This window comes from Marmota monax, unplaced genomic scaffold, assembly GCF_021218885.2.
Source record: "Marmota monax isolate L192 unplaced genomic scaffold, Marmota_monax_Labrador192_F-V1.1 WCK01_AAM20220418_F8-fsc00088, whole genome shotgun sequence".
Taxonomy (NCBI): domain Eukaryota; kingdom Metazoa; phylum Chordata; class Mammalia; order Rodentia; family Sciuridae; genus Marmota; species Marmota monax.
In genome coordinates this window covers 5248486-5254485 of record NW_026694492.1, presented here as the reverse complement: position 1 = coordinate 5254485, position 6000 = coordinate 5248486, and the positions used below count along the sequence as shown (strand labels likewise).

Below are 6000 nucleotides of genomic sequence, written 5' to 3'. Positions count from 1 at the left end.
GTAATTCTGATTATTCAAATTGTTTTGTAAAACATAAAATTAAGAACATATCCTATAATAAGCACTAATAAACTTAGCAACTAGATATAAATAAAATATAGGTTATTAAAGTATTCTAATATGATGGGAAAGAGTTATAGGCTCATATAATTATCCTTGCTGAATGTAAACAGTTTCTGAGATAGTTTTAACTATTTTTAGTGCTTGAAATTTTGCAGCTTTCTCGGATATACCAGTGGAATCGGTACAGCTTCCATCATTACAGCTTGTTTTTTAACTCCCCCACGCATAATAAACCTATGAACTCCATTAACTGTAATCGATATGCATGCAAGGATGTAAAGGCCTCTGCTTGGCCCTCTCACTGCCTCAAACAAGAAGCCAAAATGAGTATGACGCCAAGTCCCATGCAAGTAATCAGGTACGTCATTTTTTATTTGAAAAGAAGTCCTCTCCAATAATAGAAATGCTGAGAAAGGTTATTACAATAACAAATGAGTTGGCAGGGTGATTTATGTTTGAAACAAATGTACCTTCTGATAGAATCCTCTTTAATTCTTTATAAATCCTGGGCTTAGTGGACAGGGTCTGACTCTGGGAATTCAGCAGTTGAATGCCCTCAGTACTTTGAATTCACTTGGTTCATTTCTTGTGGACCAAACAGCTGTTTTCCATAGTCCTCCCTGCAGGTATCTGTTTGGGGATTAGTAATGCTTCACATGGTCGTACATCACAAGAAATGGATGTGTAATTACATTAAATATGCTTCGTTTCTTTGGATTCACTTATCCCAAATCACTGATACTGGAGCCATTCAATAATTGTTTCCCATAAACTGCTTTACTTTTTAAACAACAACATCTTATATTAATGCAGTGGTTTTAACTCTTCAAAAGGCTTCAGAAATCTTCCTCCTTAGTTTTGTCTTTGAGTGTGCCTGAGTGTGTTTATCTTAACTCAGTGCTCCTTAGTGAGAAGATTCTTCTGGATCTACTTAAATATAGAGCTAGGTCTGTACATCTTTAGGAGGAGAACTTAGAACCTGGAAATATTACATAGAGGACCATGAACTTTCAGGGTGCTGTGGAGTCTAAGGGTGGGACAGACCACTGGTGACACTGAGAAAGACCCAGGAACGCACCTTCTTACAATACCACCCATTGCCTGAAAGCACTCAAAAAATTATGATGCTATGAGGTAAACTTTCAAGATCATTCCTGCTATTTCTGGACACTTCTTTTTCTTATCTGTTTCTAACAAGAGGCAGGAACGGTGACTGTGTCATTTACATTTACCACAGTGCCTTGCACATAATAAATAGATGCTTAATAAGTTTATATTATGTTGTTACATTCAATTTAATGAAATGAATGATGCTTTAGAGATGAATTTGCTAAATCTAAAACAATGGTTATAGGAAAACCATTGCATTGTAAAGTGCTGTTGATTTATGTGCTGATTTTGTTCACTTGTTCGATGAATATTGATTGATGGTACACTGTATGCCAGGTGTTGTTCTAGGCACTGATGACAGAGTAGAAAACAGACAAGTAAGATTCTTATTCTCATTCTCAAGTGTATATAGAAATGAGAATGAGGAGACAAATAGGATCCTTTCAGAGAGTAATAATTTCTGTGATGGAGAGGAGATAGAGAAGTTGTGAGATAGCGTGCCTGGGTCAGGAAGGGGAAGGTGACCTTTTTATTTATTTATTTATTTATTTTTTAAATTTTTATTGTTGGTTGTTCAAAACATTACATAGTTCTTGACATATCATATTTCACACTTTGATTCAAGTGGGTTAAGAACTCCCATTTTTACCCCCATATACAGATTGCAGAATCACATCGGTTATACATCCACTGATTTACATATTGCCATACTAGTGTCTGTTGTATTCTGCTGCCTTTCCTATCCTCTACTATCCCCCCTCCCCTCCCCTCCCCTCCCCTCTTCTCTCTCTGCCCCATCTACTGTAATTCATTTCTCCCCCTTGTTTTTTTTTTTTCCTTTTTTCCCTTTCCCCTCACTTCCTCTTCTATGTAATTTTGTATAACCATGAGGGTCTCCTTCCATTTCCATGCAATTTCCCTTCTCTCTCCCTTTCCCTCCCACCTCTCATCCCTGTTTAATGTTAATCTTCTTCTCATGCTCTTCGCCCCTACTCTGTTCTTAGTTACTCTCCTTATATCAAAGAAGACATTTGGCATTTGTTTTTTAGGGATTGGCTGGCTTCACTTAGCCTAATCTGTTCTAATGCCATCCATTTCCCTGCAAATTCCATGATTTTGTCATTTTAAATGCAGAGTAATACTCCATTGTGTATAAATGCCACATTTTTTTTATCCATTCGTCTATTGAAGGGCATCTAGGTTGGTTCCACAGTCTTGCTATTGTGAATTGTGCTGCTATGAACATCGATGTAGCAGTGTCCCTGTAGTATGCTCTTTTTAGGTCTTGAGGGAATAGACCGAGAAGGGGAATAGCTGGGTCAAATGGTGGTTCCATTCCCAGCTTTCCAAGAAATCTCCATACTGCTTTCCATATTGGCTGCCCCAATTTGCAGTCCCACCAGCAATGTACAAGTGTACCCTTTTCCCCACATCCTCGCCAGCACTTGTTGTTGTTTGACTTCCTAATGGCTGCCAATCTTACTGGAGTGAGATGGTATCTTAGGGTGGTTTTGATTTGCATTTCTCTGACTGCTAGAGATGGTGAGCATTTTTTCATGTGCTTGTTGATTGATTGTATGTCCTCCTTTGAGAAGTGCCTGTTCAGGTCCTTGGCCCATTTGTTGATTGGGTAAGGTGACCTTTTTAAAAGAGACAATGATATTTGGGTTGAGATCTGGATCAGGAGATGAAGTTGTAATGTGGCTACAAACCTGACAAGTTTTAGGAATATACAAGGAAGACCCATGTGACTAGAGCAAAATGTACTATGGGCCATGTTTAATGTGTTTCCCAAGAGGAAACACTACAGAGCTCATTTTCTTAGAGATGGAAAATGCTGTGGACTGAAGTCTATTGGCGTGGGTTGGAGAGATGGGAAAGGAGGACATGATGGTAAGCCTTTCAAACTGTCGGCAGTCAGTGGAGGGTTTAAACTCTGCCCTCCCTCCCCTCTCTTCCTATTTATTCATTCATTCCTCCCTTCTTTCTTTCCTCCCTCCCTCCTCCCATCTCTTTTTAAAGTGGGAAATACTCGCATTTGCTTGTGTCTTAATGGGACTGAATCAATAGACTGAGGAAGAACAATAATACAAGGGAAAAAGGTTAAATGTCAAGAGGGCAACAAGAAGAAGGCAGGAACACAGCCATAGGGATGGTGCAGAGATGGGTTGGGAGAGGATGCAGACACTTTGGGTTGGTTTCTTATATTTCCTGATTGGGCTGTTAGGGAGTTCCAGTTAGTTTGTATTCATTTTCTCAGAGGGGTGTGAGACATGGCCATCAGATGGGAATAGGACAGTGGAGGAGGTGTAGGGGAGTTTTAGAAAGAAAAAAAGTATAAAATTATCTTTTGGGAGGGTGGAGGATGGGGAGAAAATTTCCCAGGGAGGTCTAGTAAGGTTGTCTGAAATTTTTGATGTGTGGGGTTGTCACTGTCTGTGGTTCACTTTGAGGTTATCATATCTAACAAAAGTATTTGTAGAATCTTGTAAATGAAGAAGGATTGAAGAAAGTTCTGGGAAGTGTTCCATATGAAGAAGTACTTAACAAATTGGGCTTAAAGAAGACAATATTTAGAAGTAAAGTGAAGTAGTTAAAAGCATGGAGTCTAGAAGACTTGTGTTTGAATCTTGGCTCTTCTATCATTAACTTTGTGACCTTGAAAGAGTTACCCACTCTCTCTGAATCTTGGTTCTTTGGTTTGTGAGCAATGTAAGTAAATAAACTTTTCACATCAGGTTTGCTACATCACACATCCAATGATACCAGCTACTTATTGTGCAAATATGTGTGCATTAGTCAGCATTTTAATTGCTGTGACCCAAAGAACAACTTAGAGGAGAAAATGTTTATTTGGGCTCACAGTTTCAGAAGTTCAGTTTATGATCAGCTAACTCCACTGCTCCGGGCCCAAAGTAAGGGAGAACATCATGGCATGGTGGAGGAACATAGCTCTGCTCATGGTGGTCAGGAGAGGAGGTAGGGAAGAAGAAAGAAAAGGGCTATAGGGAAGGTGACCCTCAGTGATCCACTTCCTCCAGCTGCATCCTACCATGTCTTGAGGGCATCTCAGAAATTGGCAAGACCACACCTATTTCAGGCTTAAAGGTGTAAAAGTAAAAAAATCCTTTTAAGAAGTTACCATCCAGTGAATCCATCTGAACTAGGATGGACTGATTCCATTAGAGTTCTCATAATGTAATTATTCCACCTTTGAATATTTCTGCATTAACACAGGATCCTCTGGAGGACGCCTCCTATCTAAACCATAACATACTTCTCCTGGTCACAAAAAGCTCATGCCAACTACACAATGCAAATTACATTTTTTCCATTCCCTAGAGTCCTTAATATCTTAATACTTTAAGCATTGCCCCAAAGTTTCAGTCCAAAGTGTCATCTGAGACCCAAAGCAAACTCTTGGTTGTGAGCCCCTGTAAAAATCAAAATAAAGTTCCATATATCCAATATTCAATGGCACAAAATAAACATTCCCATTTCGAAAAGAAGAAATAGGGGCATAGAAAGAAGGTATGAGACCAAAACCCAGCTGGGTAAAAAGTTCTGTAACTCCACGTAGAGCATCCAGGACACGTGGTGGCAAGATGTGATCTCCAAGGGGCTTGGGAAGCCTCATCTCTTTGGACTTGCTGGTTATAGTGCTTATGGCTTCTCCCTAAGCCTGGCTGTCTCATCAATGCCTAGGAAAACTTGCAGTAAGATAGAAACTCTAAAGAATGTGTTAATGAAGGAAAAGGAGAAGACAAGCTGGCCTCTTCCCTTATCTCTGATCTTTAGATGAGAATCAAAACAGAATAACCTGTGTGGTGGTCATGCAACTTTTCCTATATGTTACCCCTGCTCATGGTGGTGGGTGACTCTCCATTGTTTCCCAACCTGCTGCCACTGAGGAGTGTGTGAGTAATAAAATATCCAAACCTCTCCATTGAGTATTTAAGTTCTTTCTCTCGAATCATTAAACACTATGTTGGGGTATTTGCAGCCCTAGGGTTGAAAACCCCTTAACTCCAGCATTCTTCATTCCTGCAGAACCAGCATCACATGAATGACACCAAGGTCTGCTGCCAGGTCTAGCAGTGAATGGGCCTCCTTGAACCATGATTGCAGCAGCCTTAGAATTCACTGTGCAGCTGAGCACAGTGAAACAATTTCCGAGTCCCACAGAACAAGCAGGGTGCCCTCATGATCTCTTCTTAAAGGGATTTTTACCTTTATGCCTTTAAGCCTGCAACAGGTGAGGTCTTGCCAATTCTGAGATGCCTTCAAGACATCTTACTTATTGTCTTTGTGAAAGTGCTTACCTTCTCTTTACTGGTGGTAATGTCTTCAACAACTATACCTTCCTTGGTCCTAATTTTAAATGCACTTTTCTGGCCAAACTATAAGTTTCTAAATTTCTTCAGTTCTTCTTTTTGCTATTATTTCTCACAGTACACTTAGTTAAAGTTTGAGAGCAATATCCATGCTACCTCCTAAATGCTGTGCTAACTTGAAATCTCCACTATCAGATTAATTAGTCCATTACCTTCAAATTCTGCCTTAAAGTTTCAGAATGTGGGCAAATATAGACAAGTTTTTTTTTTTTTTTTTTCAGAATATAGCATGAATGACCTCTAGTGCAATTCCCAACAGAGTCCTCATTTCCCACTGAAACCAACAAGCACAGTCTTTACTGTCCACATTCCTATCAGCATTCTGGTTTGAGTTCCCACCAGAATTGCCCATTAAACTCTCTATTCTGCCTCTGTAAACTTTGCCAAACTCTCTTAAAAAAACCAATTACAAAGACTTCTGAACCACATGGTC

General features: G+C 39.6%; 1 long non-coding RNA gene across 1 annotated transcript in view; it reads left to right on the top strand.

The window, feature by feature from the left end:
- The first annotated feature begins 227 nt into the window (after nucleotides 1-227).
- Nucleotides 228-6000, top strand: part of LOC131423245 (uncharacterized) — a 29144-nt gene continuing 23371 nt past the window's right edge. Inside the window, exon 1 of the long non-coding RNA XR_009224497.1 lies at nucleotides 228-421. This is a non-coding gene — a long non-coding RNA (uncharacterized LOC131423245). The remainder of the gene's footprint in view (nucleotides 422-6000) is intronic.